The sequence below is a fragment of the Oncorhynchus clarkii genome, chromosome 20 (genome assembly GCF_045791955.1).
Source record: "Oncorhynchus clarkii lewisi isolate Uvic-CL-2024 chromosome 20, UVic_Ocla_1.0, whole genome shotgun sequence".
Lineage (NCBI taxonomy): Eukaryota > Metazoa > Chordata > Actinopteri > Salmoniformes > Salmonidae > Oncorhynchus > Oncorhynchus clarkii.
In genome coordinates this window covers 6,912,732-6,930,970 of record NC_092166.1, presented here as the reverse complement: position 1 = coordinate 6,930,970, position 18,239 = coordinate 6,912,732, and the positions used below count along the sequence as shown (strand labels likewise).

General features: G+C 41.2%; 15 non-coding genes across 15 annotated transcripts; all 15 read left to right on the top strand.

Annotated features, from left to right (window-relative positions):
• The first annotated feature begins 4,790 nt into the window (after positions 1-4,790).
• trnas-uga (transfer RNA serine (anticodon UGA)) lies at positions 4,791-4,874 on the top strand. Its single transcript has one exon. It is a non-coding gene; the product is annotated as a tRNA-Ser (tRNA).
• A 1,075-nt stretch (positions 4,875-5,949) lies between these two features.
• Positions 5,950-6,031, top strand: trnas-uga (transfer RNA serine (anticodon UGA)). Its single transcript has one exon. It is a non-coding gene; the product is annotated as a tRNA-Ser (tRNA).
• A 942-nt stretch (positions 6,032-6,973) lies between these two features.
• Positions 6,974-7,055, top strand: trnas-uga (transfer RNA serine (anticodon UGA)). The gene has a single exon. It is a non-coding gene; the product is annotated as a tRNA-Ser (tRNA).
• Positions 7,056-7,732: 677 nt separating this feature from the next.
• trnas-cga (transfer RNA serine (anticodon CGA)) lies at positions 7,733-7,814 on the top strand. The gene has a single exon. It is a non-coding gene; the product is annotated as a tRNA-Ser (tRNA).
• A 938-nt stretch (positions 7,815-8,752) lies between these two features.
• Positions 8,753-8,834, top strand: trnas-uga (transfer RNA serine (anticodon UGA)). Its single transcript has one exon. It is a non-coding gene; the product is annotated as a tRNA-Ser (tRNA).
• A 677-nt stretch (positions 8,835-9,511) lies between these two features.
• trnas-cga (transfer RNA serine (anticodon CGA)) lies at positions 9,512-9,593 on the top strand. Its single transcript has one exon. It is a non-coding gene; the product is annotated as a tRNA-Ser (tRNA).
• A 938-nt stretch (positions 9,594-10,531) lies between these two features.
• Positions 10,532-10,613, top strand: trnas-uga (transfer RNA serine (anticodon UGA)). The gene has a single exon. It is a non-coding gene; the product is annotated as a tRNA-Ser (tRNA).
• A 677-nt stretch (positions 10,614-11,290) lies between these two features.
• trnas-cga (transfer RNA serine (anticodon CGA)) lies at positions 11,291-11,372 on the top strand. The gene has a single exon. It is a non-coding gene; the product is annotated as a tRNA-Ser (tRNA).
• A 938-nt stretch (positions 11,373-12,310) lies between these two features.
• trnas-uga (transfer RNA serine (anticodon UGA)) lies at positions 12,311-12,392 on the top strand. Its single transcript has one exon. It is a non-coding gene; the product is annotated as a tRNA-Ser (tRNA).
• Positions 12,393-13,069: 677 nt separating this feature from the next.
• trnas-cga (transfer RNA serine (anticodon CGA)) lies at positions 13,070-13,151 on the top strand. Its single transcript has one exon. It is a non-coding gene; the product is annotated as a tRNA-Ser (tRNA).
• A 938-nt stretch (positions 13,152-14,089) lies between these two features.
• On the top strand, positions 14,090-14,171 carry trnas-uga (transfer RNA serine (anticodon UGA)). The gene has a single exon. It is a non-coding gene; the product is annotated as a tRNA-Ser (tRNA).
• A 677-nt stretch (positions 14,172-14,848) lies between these two features.
• On the top strand, positions 14,849-14,930 carry trnas-cga (transfer RNA serine (anticodon CGA)). The gene has a single exon. It is a non-coding gene; the product is annotated as a tRNA-Ser (tRNA).
• A 938-nt stretch (positions 14,931-15,868) lies between these two features.
• Positions 15,869-15,950, top strand: trnas-uga (transfer RNA serine (anticodon UGA)). Its single transcript has one exon. It is a non-coding gene; the product is annotated as a tRNA-Ser (tRNA).
• A 677-nt stretch (positions 15,951-16,627) lies between these two features.
• On the top strand, positions 16,628-16,709 carry trnas-cga (transfer RNA serine (anticodon CGA)). The gene has a single exon. It is a non-coding gene; the product is annotated as a tRNA-Ser (tRNA).
• A 938-nt stretch (positions 16,710-17,647) lies between these two features.
• On the top strand, positions 17,648-17,729 carry trnas-uga (transfer RNA serine (anticodon UGA)). Its single transcript has one exon. It is a non-coding gene; the product is annotated as a tRNA-Ser (tRNA).
• The last annotated feature ends 510 nt before the right edge of the window (positions 17,730-18,239 follow it).

The window sequence follows — 18,239 nt, the reverse complement described above, 5'->3', positions numbered from 1 at the left end:
CAGGAGGAGTAGGTTAAGGTTAGGAAAAGGGTCAAATTAGCTAAAATTCGACAACAAAAAAATGTACTTTTGACGTCAATTACATTCTATGATGAAATGTGTCAGATTTGCATACTAGTATACTAGTACCATGATTGATAGTGAAATGTTGGTTGTTATTGTTCGACTGTTGGAACACTTACCTGTTCATTCTGAAACATTTGAGTCAATTGGAGGTGTACTTGAAGATGTATTTCAAGGCCTACCTTGACATCATGGGAAAATCAAAAGAAATCAGCCAAAAAAATGTAGACCTTCTCAAGTCTGGATCATCCTTGGGAGCAATTTCCAAACGCCTGAAGGTACCATGTTTATCTGTACAAACAATAGTACGCAAGTATACACACCATACCGCTCAGGAAGGAGACGTGTTCTGTCTCCTAGAGATTAACGTACTTTGGTGGAAAAGTGCAAATCAATCCCAGAAACAACAGCAAAGGACCTTGTGAAGATGCTGGAGGAAATAGGTACAAAGGTATCTATATTCACAGTAAAAACGAGTCCTATATCGACATAACATGAATGGCCACTCAGCAAGGAAGAAGCCACTGCTCCAAAACCGCCATAAAATAGCCAGACTACAGTTTGCAACTGCACATGGTGACAAAGATAGCACTTTTTGTAGAAATGCCCTCTGGTCTGATGAAACAAAAATAGAACTGTTTGGCTATAATGACCATCGTTATGTTTGGAGGAAAAATGGGGAGACTTGCAAGCCAAAGAACACCATCCCAACCGTGAAGCATGGAGGTGGCAGCATCATGTTGTGTAGGTGCTTTGCTGCAGGAGGGACTGGTGCACTTAAAAAATAGATGGCATCACGAGGGAGGAAAATTATGTGGATATATTGAAGCAACATCTCAAGACATCAGTCAGGAAGTTAAAGCTTGGTCGCAAATGGGTCTTCCAAATGGACAATGACCCCAAGCATACTTCCAAATGGCTTAAGGACAACAAAGTCAAGGTATTGGAGTGGCCATCACAAAGCCCTGACTTCAATCCTATAGAAAATGTGTGTGCAGAACTGAAAAAGCGTATGCGAGCAAGGAGGCCTACAAATCCGACTCAGTTTCACCAGCTCTGTCAGGAGGAATGGGCCAAAACTCACCCAACTTATTGTCGGAAGCTTGTGGAAGGCTACACGAAACGTTTGACCCACGTTAAACAATTTAAAGGCAATGCTACCAAATACTAATTGAGTGTATGTAAACTTCTGGCCCACTGGGAATGTGATGAAAGAAATAAAAGCTGAAATATTTCATTATCTCTACTATTATTCTGACGTTTCACATTCTTAAAATAAAGTGATGATCCTAACTGACCTAAGACAGGGAATTTTTTACTAGGATTAAATGTCAGAAATTGTGAAAAACTTAGTTTAAATGTAGTTTAAAAACAAGTTAAATGTATTTGGCTAAGGTGTATGCAAATTTCCGACTTCAACTTCATATATAACGATGGTTGTTGATGTGTATGGATGAATTTCAAAAACATTTTTTGCACATTTGAATGTTGCAGTATTAGGACCTTGGTCTATAGCGTTTGAGCGAGCGAGAGAGAACATTATTTTAAGATAGCGAGCCCTGATCCCAATGACTTAATTGCCCCTGAACGGAGAGAAAGAAAATGGGCACATTTTTGGCAAATCACATGGCTCATTTGAATTTCTTGATGCATCAGGAAAATTCTACGCAACAAAAAAGTGGTCAAGTTAAGATCTGACAACGGCACCTTCACACTGACAGTGAAAAGTTGAATTGGATGAAAATGCATTCATGCCAAGTCAATAGCCATTTCCGCACCTAAATTATATCTCCACAGCGGAAGACAGCGGCTCAACTTCAGGGTGTATGGGTTTGATGGATGAGTGTGTTTGTTTGTGCTCTCTGAAGGCCTCCCTTTGTCTGACACGGAATAACTCTGTTCAGGTTGACCTACTTAAATGTCCAATAAAACGGTATTATTAGTATTATCACATGCACCGCTATCATCCTTGTAAATCATGTGACGCAGGCCCTATGGTCATCATTGACACGCTCCCCACAGAGTGATGAAGTGCCCACAAAACAAAAACTCACAATGACCCAGTTACGAATTTAAGACTGTTGCTCCGACTGATTTTAAAAGTGAAGCTACTTTGGGGATTGCTGCACTTTGAGTTGAACGTGTGCATAGGAAGAGTTTATTATCTCTGTCTTTACTTCACAGATTTTCTCCTGTGGATGAGGTCAATTTACTACACAGATACTCTTCCAATATTTTTCCTCATTATTACCACGCTACGTAGTTTTACCTATTACTACAATCACTAGTATTATCACACAACTAGCACAGCAATACTGTCCTACCTAGCAAAAAGGCAGTAACTCCTCATTTGGTCGAAAATTAGTTAATGTCATTTTTTCTACATTAAATACATGCTAAATCATGTGGACAAGTATCCTGCCTCTATCGTATTGCGTTTTGGAGAAAATGTGGGTCATGTTAGCAGTAACTGTATAAAGTTACTGTGAAACCAAGGTAAATAAAAGCAATTTTTTCTCAGTTCCACGCTACGAGCAGTTACTGTCTTTTTGCTTGGTAGGGCAGAATAGTAATCCCACAATACCAGTTCAACCACTACTTCAGTATTGTATTTAATGAATAGAAGTATTAACATGTTTTAACAAGAGTTGCGACAGAGGTTGGAGTGGAATAATTGTGACTTGTCTGTCTCCAGCAAATCTTTGAGTGCACAGTGGGGACTATGGCTTCTAATGATTTCATTTCACACCCTGCCCATCATACCGGCTATCATCATATTGCAGAAATAATTGCTTGGGTTCCTGTGAAGACTAAGACATGATTTCCCTTTGCCTCTTATCATCAGTGAAACATTAAAAACATCCATCATAAAACTGTGCAAAACTGTATCCCTAGCACTTTGAAATTATTATTATTTTTTAAAAGCTGCTTACCTTGTACTTTGCACATCCATAGTGTGAGTTCAGTACATTCTCCGGTTAGGGGAGGCTGAGTTTAAGTAAAGAAATACTGTACCTCTGATATGTTAAGTCATAATTATTTAATTAAAGTTAGGATTATGGCATTTAATACAACAGGAACTGGGGATATGTTGGTGTGTTATGACAATTACAACAACAAAAACCATAAACCATTAAACTGATGATTCATAATACAAAAAAAGGTAAACAAAATAATAACTCGCACAGAATAAAAATGTATTTAGTCTTGTAATAGTATTTACTGAACATAATACCATTCTGTTTTCGACTGTGTGACTGGGGTTGCTATTTAGGAGGTGGGATTGAGGGGGAGATGAATGGTTGCTGACAGGCCTAACCTCAATCCTTGGCCGGACATGCTGACATTTGAGTTGTCTAGTTTGCAGGGTTTGATGAGTTAGCCAAGGTGCTTGTGTCCAGATGCAGCCACTTTGTCTCTGCAGGAGTTCAGCAAGCTTGAGGCGAGACTCCCCTAGGTGGTGGAAGATGGTTGTAATTCTGGGGGAGCAGTTGGTTTTCATTTCAGTAGCAATGTTTTTTACTCTCCAAGGTACAGATCTATCTGCCAAAGGGTAAGAAGCATAGGATGCGGGAAGACACTAGGTGTGTTCCAGGGGGTCTGTTGTGAAGGCACTGAGATTGTGATAAGGTCACATTGAGTTCACACAGAGTTCAAACCCGAAAAAGTGCCCCATTGTGATCCAAAGAATTGTAGATATAAAGTCACTGTCAATGTCTGAAAAATTGCAGGAATTCTGTGCAGTAGTGCATTAGTTTTGAGCACTTCTCCGTCAAGTTTCCAAATTTTCAGTGATTCAAGTCCAACACATGAACCATTCAGCCAACACAGCCAGTTGAAATATTTACCAAACAAGCTGCAATAACTGAATATCTAGAATGTAATTTTATGCTGCAGTGTTAAGATTTATCTTCACTGGAACTAAGGGGCCCGATCCATGAAAAACAGATCATTATTCCTCCTCCACCAAACTTTTCAAATGACACTATGCATTCAGGCAAGTTGAGTTATCCTGGCATCCGCCAAACCCAGATTCGTCCGTTGGACTGCCAGATGGTAAAGCGTGATTTATCACTCCAGATAATTAATTTCCACGGCTCCAGAGTCCAATGGCAGTGAGCTTTACACCACACCAGCCGATGCTTGGTATTGTGTATGGTGATCTTAAGCTTGTGTGCAGCTGCTCGGCCATGGAAACCCATTTCATGAAGCTCCCAACAAACAGTTATTGTCCTGAAATTGCTTTCAGAGGCAGTTTGGAACTCGGTAGTGAGTGTTACAGACAATTTTTATGCACTACGCGCTTCAGCACTTGGCGGTCACATTCTGTGAGCTTGTGTTGCCTACCACATCGCAGCTGAGGCGTTGTTGCTCCTAGATGTTTCCACTTCACAATAACAGGACATACGGTTGACAGCAGGGCAGAAATTTGACGAACTGAATTGTTGGAAAGGTGACATCCTGTGACGGTACCACGTTGAAAGTCACTGAGCTATTCAGTAAGCCATTCTATGACAAACCATTTTTTATTTTTAACATATCCTTGGTGACTTGATATTGATGAAGTGCTTAATGCATAGACTTGTCCTTTGATTCAAGTGCTCAGAATATATATTCCTTGAGAAACAGTTCAAATAGGCTCTTCAGTAGACAGTCTCGTCTTTACAGAAGTAAAATTGACAGAATGAGATAAACGGCTGGTTAATGCCTGGTAGTTAACATAGCAAGCTGCGATGGCCGAGTGGTTAAGGCGTTGGACTTGAAATCCAATGGGGTCTACCCACGCAGGTTTGAACACTGCTCCCAGAGCTTTGCCAAACCAGTATTTTGAACATATCCTTGGTGACTTGATATAGATAATCTCTTTAATGCATGGACTTGTCCAGTGATTCAAGTGCTCAGAATATATCTGCCTTGACAAACAGTTCAAATCGGCTCTTCAGTACAGATACTGTTGTTTGTGTTAGATTTGCGATGGAAAATCTGAGAGCCAGGTGGTTAAATCCTCAGACTTGAAACCCAATTGCGTCTCCCTGCTCTTTTTAAAATCTTATTCTCAGTAAATAGTCCACTTGTACGTAGCTTTTTGACTTGCACATTAAACTTCCAACATTCACAGCTTTGGAAAGGACCGAGGTTACTTGCCGCAATAAGGTCAATATGTCGTGCCATCAAGTTGATCATTTTGCACCAATGATGTCTGTTTCCAAATCCCAATCCCTTTACTTGCATTCCAACAGCTGCAATGGCCAAGTTCTTTAGACATTGGACCTGAATTTCAATGGGGTCTCCCCACCCATGTTCTTACCTTGCCCGAAGCGTATAGCCCACTTCTGCTTTCTCCTCAACACTTTCCTTAGATTCCTACTGCTGCGATGGCCAAGTGGTTTAAGCATTGGAATCAAAATCCAATATGTTCTCCCTGTACAGTTTTTACAGGGTGATGATAAAGTAGACCTTTAGTAATTGGATCTGTCTCCTCTGAATTTAAATTGTCCTTACTTTATGGGCTCGTCTAACGATTGAAGTGCTCAGAAAATAGCTCATTTTACTTGAAAAATATTTCAACTAGGCATTTGGATACTTTTGTCCTTGTGTGAGCTAACTCAGCAAGCTGTGATTGCAGACTGGTTAAATCGTTGACCTCGAAATCCATTGGGTTCGCCCAGTGCAGTTTTGAACAATCCAGTCTTTATTTGTTACTGATCATTGGGGACTTGATATGGATAATGCTTGGACATGTCCTTTGATTCAAGTGCTCAGAATTTATCTTCCATGACAAACATTTAAAGTAGGCTCTTCAATAGCGATAATATGGTCATTTTAGAGGTAAAATGGACAGAACGAGATAGCGGGCTGGTTAAGGCAGAGTAGCCAACAGGAGATGCTGTGATGGCCGAGAGGTTAAGGCGTTGGGTTTGAAATCCAATGGGGTCTCCCCGCGCAGGTTCGAACCCTGCTCACAGCGCTTTGACAAACAAGTCTTTATTTGCAACATGTCATTTGGGAGTTGATATGGATAATGTCCTTAATCCGTGGACTTGTCCTTTGATTCAGGTGCTCAGAATATATCTTCCAAGACAAAAAGGAGTTCAAATAGGCTCTTCAGAACAGATTGGTTGTGAGATAGTCGAGCTGTTAAGGACTGCAAGATAACAGAGTAAGTTTTGATGGCAGAGTGGACTTGAAATCCAATGTTGTCTTCCTGCGCAGGGTTGAAATCTGCTCGCAGTGCTATGACAAACCAGTATTTTGAACATATGACTTGATAGGAATCTAAGACATGGACTTGTCCAGTGATTCAAGTGCTCGGAATACTTTTTGTCTTTGTCTTTGTGTGAGCTAATTGAGAAAGTTGTGATGGCCGAGTGGTTAATACGTGATTTGGCGCAATAAGATCAATATGTCGTGCCATCAAGTTTACCATTTTACACCAATGATGTCTGTTTCCAAATCCCCAATCCCTTTACTTGTTCCAACAGCTGCAATGGCCGATTCTTTAGACGTTGGACCTGAATTTCACTGGGGTCTCCCCACCCATGTTCTTACCTTGCTCGAAGCGTATAGCCCACTTCTGCTTTCTCCTCATCACTTTCCTTAGATTCCTACTGCTGCGATGGCCAAGTGGTTTAAGCTTTGCAAATGAACTCCAGTGTTGTCAGCCTGTACAGTTTTTAAAACTGCTTGCATCGCATTGACAAACCAGTCTTTAATTGTAAAATAGCATTGGTGACTTGATATTGATGAAGTGCTTAATGCATAGACTTGTCCTTTGATTCAAGTGCTCAGAATATGTATTCCTTGAATAACAGTTCAAATAGGCTCTTCAGTAGACAGTCTCGTCTTTACAGAAGTAAAATTGACAGAATGAGATAAACGACTGGTTAAGGCCTGGTAGTTAACATAGAAAGCTGTGATGGCCGAGTGGTTAAGGCGTTGGACTTGAAATCCAATGGGGTCTCCCCGCGCAGGTTCGAACCCTGCTCACAGCGCTATGACAAACCATTTCTTTTTTTACATATCCTTGGTGACTTGATATTGATGAAGTGCTTAATGCATGGACTTGTCCTTTGATTCAAGTGCTCAGATTATATCTGCCTTGACAAACAGTTCAAATAGGCTCTTCAGTACAGATGCTGTTGTTTGTGTTAGATTTGCGATGGAAATTCTGAGAGCCAAGTGGTTAAGTCCTCAGACTTGAAACCCAATTGCGTCTCCCTGCTCTTTTTAAAATCTTATTCTCAGTGAATAGTCCACTTGTACTTTCTCTGCACATAGTTTTTTGACTTGCACATTAAACTTCCAACCTTCACAGCTTTGGAAAGGACCGAGGTTACTAAAAATATTTCAACTAGGCATTTGGATACTTTTGTCCTTGTGTGAGCTAACTCAGCAAGCTGTGATTGCAGACTGGTTAAATCGTTGACCTCAAAATCCATTGGGTTCGCCCAGTGCAGTTTTGAACAGTCCAGTCTTTATTTGTTACTGATCATTGGGGACTTGATATGGATAATGCTTGGACATGTCCTTTGATTCAAGTGCTCAGAATGTATCTTCCATGACAAACATTTAAAGTAGGCTCTTCAATAGCGATAATATGGTCATTTTAGAGGTAAAATGGACAGAACGAGATAGCGGGCTGGTTAAGGCAGAGTAGCCAACAGGAGAAGCTGTGATGGCCGAGAGGTTAAGGCGTTGGATTCGAAATCCAATGGGGTCTCCCCGCGCAGGTTCGAACCCTGCTCACAGCGCTTTGACAAACAAGTCTTTATTTGCAACATGTCATTTGGGAGTTGATATGGATAATGTCCTTAATCCGTGGACTTGTCCTTTGATTCAGGTGCTCAGAATATATCTTCCAAGACAAAAAGGAGTTCAAATAGGCTCTTCAGAACAGATCCTGTTGGTTGTGAGATAGTCGAGCTGTTAAGGACTGCAAGATAACAGAGTAAGTTTTGATGGCAGAGTGGACTTGAAATCCAATGTTGTCTTCCTGCGCAGGGTTGAAATGTGCTATGACAAACCAGTATTTTGAACATATGACTTGATAGGAATCTAAGACATGGACTTGTCCAGTGATTCAAGTGCTCGGAATACTTTTTGTCTTTGTCTTTGTGTGAGCTAATTGAGAAAGTTGTGATGGCCGAGTGGTTAATACGTGATTTGGCGCAATAAGATCAATATGTCGTGCCATCAAGTTTACCATTTTACACCAATGATGTCTGTTTCCAAATCCCCAATCCCTTTACTTGTTCCAACAGCTGCAATGGCCGATTCTTTAGACGTTGGACCTGAATTTCACTGGGGTCTCCCCACCCATGTTCTTACCTTGCTCGAAGCATATAGCCCACTTCTGCTTTCTCCTCATCACTTTCCTTAGATTCCTACTGCTGCGATGGCCAAGTGGTTTAAGCTTTGCAAATGAACTCCAGTGTTGTCAGCCTGTACAGTTTTTAAAACTGCTTGCATCGCATTGACAAACCAGTCTTTAATTGTAGAATAGCAATGGTGACTTGATATTGATGAAGTGCTTAATGCATAGACTTGTCCTTTGATTCAAGTGCTCAGAATATGTATTCCTTGAATAACAGTTCAAATAGGCTCTTCAGTAGACAGTCTCGTCTTTACAGAAGTAAAATTGACAGAATGAGATAAACGACTGGTTAAGGCCTGGTAGTTAACATAGCAAGCTGTGATGGCCGAGTGGTTAAGGCGTTGGACTTGAAATCCAATGGGGTCTCCCCGCGCAGGTTCGAACCCTGCTCACAGCGCTATGACAAACCATTTCTTTTTTTACATATCCTTGGTGACTTGATATTGATGAAGTGCTTAATGCATAGACTTGTCCTTTGATTCAAGTGCTCAGATTATATCTGCCTTGACAAACAGTTCAAATAGGCTCTTCAGTACAGATGCTGTTGTTTGTGTTAGATTTGCGATGGAAATTCTGAGAGCCAAGTGGTTAAGTCCTCAGACTTGAAACCCAATTGCGTCTCCCTGCTCTTTTTAAAATCTTATTCTCAGTGAATAGTCCACTTGTACTTTCTCTGCACATAGTTTTTTGACTTGCACATTAAACTTCCAACCTTCACAGCTTTGGAAAGGACCGAGGTTACTAAAAATATTTCAACTAGGCATTTGGATACTTTTGTCCTTGTGTGAGCTAACTCAGCAAGCTGTGATTGCAGACTGGTTAAATCGTTGACCTCAAAATCCATTGGGTTCGCCCAGTGCAGTTTTGAACAATCCAGTCTTTATTTGTTACTGATCATTGGGGACTTGATATGGATAATGCTTGGACATGTCCTTTGATTCAAGTGCTCAGAATGTATCTTCCATGACAAACATTTAAAGTAGGCTCTTCAATAGCGATAATATGGTCATTTTAGAGGTAAAATGGACAGAACGAGATAGCGGGCTGGTTAAGGCAGAGAAGCCAACAGGAGAAGCTGTGATGGCCGAGAGGTTAAGGCGTTGGATTCGAAATCCAATGGGGTCTCCCCGCGCAGGTTCGAACCCTGCTCACAGCGCTTTGACAAACAAGTCTTTATTTGCAACATGTCATTTGGGAGTTGATATGGATAATGTCCTTAATCCGTGGACTTGTCCTTTGATTCAGGTGCTCAGAATATATCTTCCAAGACAAAAAGGAGTTCAAATAGGCTCTTCAGAACAGATCCTGTTGGTTGTGAGATAGTCGAGCTGTTAAGGACTGCAAGATAACAGAGTAAGTTTTGATGGCAGAGTGGACTTGAAATCCAATGTTGTCTTCCTGCGCAGGGTTGAAATGTGCTATGACAAACCAGTATTTTGAACATATGACTTGATAGGAATCTAAGACATGGACTTGTCCAGTGATTCAAGTGCTCGGAATACTTTTTGTCTTTGTCTTTGTGTGAGCTAATTGAGAAAGTTGTGATGGCCGAGTGGTTAATACGTGATTTGGCGCAATAAGATCAATATGTCGTGCCATCAAGTTTACCATTTTACACCAATGATGTCTGTTTCCAAATCCCCAATCCCTTTACTTGTTCCAACAGCTGCAATGGCCGATTCTTTAGACGTTGGACCTGAATTTCACTGGGGTCTCCCCACCCATGTTCTTACCTTGCTCGAAGCATATAGCCCACTTCTGCTTTCTCCTCATCACTTTCCTTAGATTCCTACTGCTGCGATGGCCAAGTGGTTTAAGCTTTGCAAATGAACTCCAGTGTTGTCAGCCTGTACAGTTTTTAAAACTGCTTGCATCGCATTGACAAACCAGTCTTTAATTGTAGAATAGCAATGGTGACTTGATATTGATGAAGTGCTTAATGCATAGACTTGTCCTTTGATTCAAGTGCTCAGAATATGTATTCCTTGAATAACAGTTCAAATAGGCTCTTCAGTAGACAGTCTCGTCTTTACAGAAGTAAAATTGACAGAATGAGATAAACGACTGGTTAAGGCCTGGTAGTTAACATAGCAAGCTGTGATGGCCGAGTGGTTAAGGCGTTGGACTTGAAATCCAATGGGGTCTCCCCGCGCAGGTTCGAACCCTGCTCACAGCGCTATGACAAACCATTTCTTTTTTTACATATCCTTGGTGACTTGATATTGATGAAGTGCTTAATGCATAGACTTGTCCTTTGATTCAAGTGCTCAGATTATATCTGCCTTGACAAACAGTTCAAATAGGCTCTTCAGTACAGATGCTGTTGTTTGTGTTAGATTTGCGATGGAAATTCTGAGAGCCAAGTGGTTAAGTCCTCAGACTTGAAACCCAATTGCGTCTCCCTGCTCTTTTTAAAATCTTATTCTCAGTGAATAGTCCACTTGTACTTTCTCTGCACATAGTTTTTTGACTTGCACATTAAACTTCCAACCTTCACAGCTTTGGAAAGGACCGAGGTTACTAAAAATATTTCAACTAGGCATTTGGATACTTTTGTCCTTGTGTGAGCTAACTCAGCAAGCTGTGATTGCAGACTGGTTAAATCGTTGACCTCAAAATCCATTGGGTTCGCCCAGTGCAGTTTTGAACAATCCAGTCTTTATTTGTTACTGATCATTGGGGACTTGATATGGATAATGCTTGGACATGTCCTTTGATTCAAGTGCTCAGAATGTATCTTCCATGACAAACATTTAAAGTAGGCTCTTCAATAGCGATAATATGGTCATTTTAGAGGTAAAATGGACAGAACGAGATAGCGGGCTGGTTAAGGCAGAGTAGCCAACAGGAGAAGCTGTGATGGCCGAGAGGTTAAGGCGTTGGATTCGAAATCCAATGGGGTCTCCCCGCGCAGGTTCGAACCCTGCTCACAGCGCTTTGACAAACAAGTCTTTATTTGCAACATGTCATTTGGGAGTTGATATGGATAATGTCCTTAATCCGTGGACTTGTCCTTTGATTCAGGTGCTCAGAATATATCTTCCAAGACAAAAAGGAGTTCAAATAGGCTCTTCAGAACAGATCCTGTTGGTTGTGAGATAGTCGAGCTGTTAAGGACTGCAAGATAACAGAGTAAGTTTTGATGGCAGAGTGGACTTGAAATCCAATGTTGTCTTCCTGCGCAGGGTTGAAATGTGCTATGACAAACCAGTATTTTGAACATATGACTTGATAGGAATCTAAGACATGGACTTGTCCAGTGATTCAAGTGCTCGGAATACTTTTTGTCTTTGTCTTTGTGTGAGCTAATTGAGAAAGTTGTGATGGCCGAGTGGTTAATACGTGATTTGGCGCAATAAGATCAATATGTCGTGCCATCAAGTTTACCATTTTACACCAATGATGTCTGTTTCCAAATCCCCAATCCCTTTACTTGTTCCAACAGCTGCAATGGCCGATTCTTTAGACGTTGGACCTGAATTTCACTGGGGTCTCCCCACCCATGTTCTTACCTTGCTCGAAGCGTATAGCCCACTTCTGCTTTCTCCTCATCACTTTCCTTAGATTCCTACTGCTGCGATGGCCAAGTGGTTTAAGCTTTGCAAATGAACTCCAGTGTTGTCAGCCTGTACAGTTTTTAAAACTGCTTGCATCGCATTGACAAACCAGTCTTTAATTGTAAAATAGCATTGGTGACTTGATATTGATGAAGTGCTTAATGCATAGACTTGTCCTTTGATTCAAGTGCTCAGAATATGTATTCCTTGAATAACAGTTCAAATAGGCTCTTCAGTAGACAGTCTCGTCTTTACAGAAGTAAAATTGACAGAATGAGATAAACGACTGGTTAAGGCCTGGTAGTTAACATAGCAAGCTGTGATGGCCGAGTGGTTAAGGCGTTGGACTTGAAATCCAATGGGGTCTCCCCGCGCAGGTTCGAACCCTGCTCACAGCGCTATGACAAACCATTTCTTTTTTTACATATCCTTGGTGACTTGATATTGATGAAGTGCTTAATGCATGGACTTGTCCTTTGATTCAAGTGCTCAGATTATATCTGCCTTGACAAACAGTTCAAATAGGCTCTTCAGTACAGATGCTGTTGTTTGTGTTAGATTTGCGATGGAAATTCTGAGAGCCAAGTGGTTAAGTCCTCAGACTTGAAACCCAATTGCGTCTCCCTGCTCTTTTTAAAATCTTATTCTCAGTGAATAGTCCACTTGTACTTTCTCTGCACATAGTTTTTTGACTTGCACATTAAACTTCCAACCTTCACAGCTTTGGAAAGGACCGAGGTTACTAAAAATCTTTCAACTAGGCATTTGGATACTTTTGTCCTTGTGTGAGCTAACTCAGCAAGCTGTGATTGCAGACTGGTTAAATCGTTGACCTCAAAATCCATTGGGTTCGCCCAGTGCAGTTTTGAACAATCCAGTCTTTATTTGTTACTGATCATTGGGGACTTGATATGGATAATGCTTGGACATGTCCTTTGATTCAAGTGCTCAGAATGTATCTTCCATGACAAACATTTAAAGTAGGCTCTTCAATAGCGATAATATGGTCATTTTAGAGGTAAAATGGACAGAACGAGATAGCGGGCTGGTTAAGGCAGAGTAGCCAACGGGAGAAGCTGTGATGGCCGAGAGGTTAAGGCGTTGGATTCGAAATCCAATGGGGTCTCCCCGCGCAGGTTCGAACCCTGCTCACAGCGCTTTGACAAACAAGTCTTTATTTGCAACATGTCATTTGGGAGTTGATATGGATAATGTCCTTAATCCGTGGACTTGTCCTTTGATTCAGGTGCTCAGAATATATCTTCCAAGACAAAAAGGAGTTCAAATAGGCTCTTCAGAACAGATCCTGTTGGTTGTGAGATAGTCGAGCTGTTAAGGACTGCAAGATAACAGAGTAAGTTTTGATGGCAGAGTGGACTTGAAATCCAATGTTGTCTTCCTGCGCAGGGTTGAAATGTGCTATGACAAACCAGTATTTTGAACATATGACTTGATAGGAATCTAAGACATGGACTTGTCCAGTGATTCAAGTGCTCGGAATACTTTTTGTCTTTGTCTTTGTGTGAGCTAATTGAGAAAGTTGTGATGGCCGAGTGGTTAATACGTGATTTGGCGCAATAAGATCAATATGTCGTGCCATCAAGTTTACCATTTTACACCAATGATGTCTGTTTCCAAATCCCCAATCCCTTTACTTGTTCCAACAGCTGCAATGGCCGATTCTTTAGACGTTGGACCTGAATTTCACTGGGGTCTCCCCACCCATGTTCTTACCTTGCTCGAAGCGTATAGCCCACTTCTGCTTTCTCCTCATCACTTTCCTTAGATTCCTACTGCTGCGATGGCCAAGTGGTTTAAGCTTTGCAAATGAACTCCAGTGTTGTCAGCCTGTACAGTTTTTAAAACTGCTTGCATCGCATTGACAAACCAGTCTTTAATTGTAAAATAGCATTGGTGACTTGATATTGATGAAGTGCTTAATGCATAGACTTGTCCTTTGATTCAAGTGCTCAGAATATGTATTCCTTGAATAACAGTTCAAATAGGCTCTTCAGTAGACAGTCTCGTCTTTACAGAAGTAAAATTGACAGAATGAGATAAACGACTGGTTAAGGCCTGGTAGTTAACATAGCAAGCTGTGATGGCCGAGTGGTTAAGGCGTTGGACTTGAAATCCAATGGGGTCTCCCCGCGCAGGTTCGAACCCTGCTCACAGCGCTATGACAAACCATTTCTTTTTTTACATATCCTTGGTGACTTGATATTGATGAAGTGCTTAATGCATAGACTTGTCCTTTGATTCAAGTGCTCAGATTATATCTGCCTTGACAAACAGTTCAAATAGGCTCTTCAGTACAGATGCTGTTGTTTGTGTTAGATTTGCGATGGAAATTCTGAGAGCCAAGTGGTTAAGTCCTCAGACTTGAAACCCAATTGCGTCTCCCTGCTCTTTTTAAAATCTTATTCTCAGTGAATAGTCCACTTGTACTTTCTCTGCACATAGTTTTTTGACTTGCACATTAAACTTCCAACCTTCACAGCTTTGGAAAGGACCGAGGTTACTAAAAATATTTCAACTAGGCATTTGGATACTTTTGTCCTTGTGTGAGCTAACTCAGCAAGCTGTGATTGCAGACTGGTTAAATCGTTGACCTCAAAATCCATTGGGTTCGCCCAGTGCAGTTTTGAACAATCCAGTCTTTATTTGTTACTGATCATTGGGGACTTGATATGGATAATGCTTGGACATGTCCTTTGATTCAAGTGCTCAGAATGTATCTTCCATGACAAACATTTAAAGTAGGCTCTTCAATAGCGATAATATGGTCATTTTAGAGGTAAAATGGACAGAACGAGATAGCGGGCTGGTTAAGGCAGAGTAGCCAACAGGAGAAGCTGTGATGGCCGAGAGGTTAAGGCGTTGGATTCGAAATCCAATGGGGTCTCCCCGCGCAGGTTCGAACCCTGCTCACAGCGCTTTGACAAACAAGTCTTTATTTGCAACATGTCATTTGGGAGTTGATATGGATAATGTCCTTAATCCGTGGACTTGTCCTTTGATTCAGGTGCTCAGAATATATCTTCCAAGACAAAAAGGAGTTCAAATAGGCTCTTCAGAACAGATCCTGTTGGTTGTGAGATAGTCGAGCTGTTAAGGACTGCAAGATAACAGAGTAAGTTTTGATGGCAGAGTGGACTTGAAATCCAATGTTGTCTTCCTGCGCAGGGTTGAAATGTGCTATGACAAACCAGTATTTTGAACATATGACTTGATAGGAATCTAAGACATGGACTTGTCCAGTGATTCAAGTGCTCAGAATACTTTTTGTCTTTGTCTTTGTGTGAGCTAATTGAGAAAGTTGTGATGGCCGAGTGGTTAATACGTGATTTGGCGCAATAAGATCAATATGTCGTGCCATCAAGTTTACCATTTTACACCAATGATGTCTGTTTCCAAATCCCCAATCCCTTTACTTGTTCCAACAGCTGCAATGGCCGATTCTTTAGACGTTGGACCTGAATTTCACTGGGGTCTCCCCACCCATGTTCTTACCTTGCTCGAAGCGTATAGCCCACTTCTGCTTTCTCCTCATCACTTTCCTTAGATTCCTACTGCTGCGATGGCCAAGTGGTTTAAGCTTTGCAAATGAACTCCAGTGTTGTCAGCCTGTACAGTTTTTAAAACTGCTTGCATCGCATTGACAAACCAGTCTTTAATTGTAAAATAGCATTGGTGACTTGATATTGATGAAGTGCTTAATGCATAGACTTGTCCTTTGATTCAAGTGCTCAGAATATGTATTCCTTGAATAACAGTTCAAATAGGCTCTTCAGTAGACAGTCTCGTCTTTACAGAAGTAAAATTGACAGAATGAGATAAACGACTGGTTAAGGCCTGGTAGTTAACATAGCAAGCTGTGATGGCCGAGTGGTTAAGGCGTTGGACTTGAAATCCAATGGGGTCTCCCCGCGCAGGTTCGAACCCTGCTCACAGCGCTATGACAAACCATTTCTTTTTTTACATATCCTTGGTGACTTGATATTGATGAAGTGCTTAATGCATAGACTTGTCCTTTGATTCAAGTGCTCAGATTATATCTGCCTTGACAAACAGTTCAAATAGGCTCTTCAGTACAGATGCTGTTGTTTGTGTTAGATTTGCGATGGAAATTCTGAGAGCCAAGTGGTTAAGTCCTCAGACTTGAAACCCAATTGCTTCTCCCTGCTCTTTTTAAAATCTTATTCTCAGTGAATAGTCCACTTGTACTTTCTCTGCACATAGTTTTTTGACTTGCACATTAAACTTCCAACCTTCACAGCTTTGGAAAGGACCGAGGTTACTAAAAATATTTCAACTAGGCATTTGGATACTTTTGTCCTTGTGTGAGCTAACTCAGCAAGCTGTGATTGCAGACTGGTTAAATCGTTGACCTCAAAATCCATTGGGTTCGCCCAGTGCAGTTTTGAACAATCCAGTCTTTATTTGTTACTGATCATTGGGGACTTGATATGGATAATGCTTGGACATGTCCTTTGATTCAAGTGCTCAGAATGTATCTTCCATGACAAACATTTAAAGTAGGCTCTTCAATAGCGATAATATGGTCATTTTAGAGGTAAAATGGACAGAACGAGATAGCGGGCTGGTTAAGGCAGAGTAGCCAACAGGAGAAGCTGTGATGGCCGAGAGGTTAAGGCGTTGGATTCGAAATCCAATGGGGTCTCCCCGCGCAGGTTCGAACCCTGCTCACAGCGCTTTGACAAACAAGTCTTTATTTGCAACATGTCATTTGGGAGTTGATATGGATAATGTCCTTAATCCGTGGACTTGTCCTTTGATTCAGGTGCTCAGAATATATCTTCCAAGACAAAAAGGAGTTCAAATAGGCTCTTCAGAACAGATCCTGTTGGTTGTGAGATAGTCGAGCTGTTAAGGACTGCAAGATAACAGAGTAAGTTTTGATGGCAGAGTGGACTTGAAATCCAATGTTGTCTTCCTGCGCAGGGTTGAAATGTGCTATGACAAACCAGTATTTTGAACATATGACTTGATAGGAATCTAAGACATGGACTTGTCCAGTGATTCAAGTGCTCGGAATACTTTTTGTCTTTGTCTTTGTGTGAGCTAATTGAGAAAGTTGTGATGGCCGAGTGGTTAATACGTGATTTGGCGCAATAAGATCAATATGTCGTGCCATCAAGTTTACCATTTTACACCAATGATGTCTGTTTCCAAATCCCCAATCCCTTTACTTGTTCCAACAGCTGCAATGGCCGATTCTTTAGACGTTGGACCTGAATTTCACTGGGGTCTCCCCACCCATGTTCTTACCTTGCTCGAAGCGTATAGCCCACTTCTGCTTTCTCCTCATCACTTTCCTTAGATTCCTACTGCTGCGATGGCCAAGTGGTTTAAGCTTTGCAAATGAACTCCAGTGTTGTCAGCCTGTACAGTTTTTAAAACTGCTTGCATCGCATTGACAAACCAGTCTTTAATTGTAAAATAGCATTGGTGACTTGATATTGATGAAGTGCTTAATGCATAGACTTGTCCTTTGATTCAAGTGCTCAGAATATGTATTCCTTGAATAACAGTTCAAATAGGCTCTTCAGTAGACAGTCTCGTCTTTACAGAAGTAAAATTGACAGAATGAGATAAACGACTGGTTAAGGCCTGGTAGTTAACATAGCAAGCTGTGATGGCCGAGTGGTTAAGGCGTTGGACTTGAAATCCAATGGGGTCTCCCCGCGCAGGTTCGAACCCTGCTCACAGCGCTATGACAAACCATTTCTTTTTTTACATATCCTTGGTGACTTGATATTGATGAAGTGCTTAATGCATGGACTTGTCCTTTGATTCAAGTGCTCAGATTATATCTGCCTTGACAAACAGTTCAAATAGGCTCTTCAGTACAGATGCTGTTGTTTGTGTTAGATTTGCGATGGAAATTCTGAGAGCCAAGTGGTTAAGTCCTCAGACTTGAAACCCAATTGCGTCTCCCTGCTCTTTTTAAAATCTTATTCTCAGTGAATAGTCCACTTGTACTTTCTCTGCACATAGTTTTTTGACTTGCACATTAAACTTCCAACCTTCACAGCTTTGGAAAGGACCGAGGTTACTAAAAATCTTTCAACTAGGCATTTGGATACTTTTGTCCTTGTGTGAGCTAACTCAGCAAGCTGTGATTGCAGACTGGTTAAATCGTTGACCTCAAAATCCATTGGGTTCGCCCAGTGCAGTTTTGAACAATCCAGTCTTTATTTGTTACTGATCATTGGGGACTT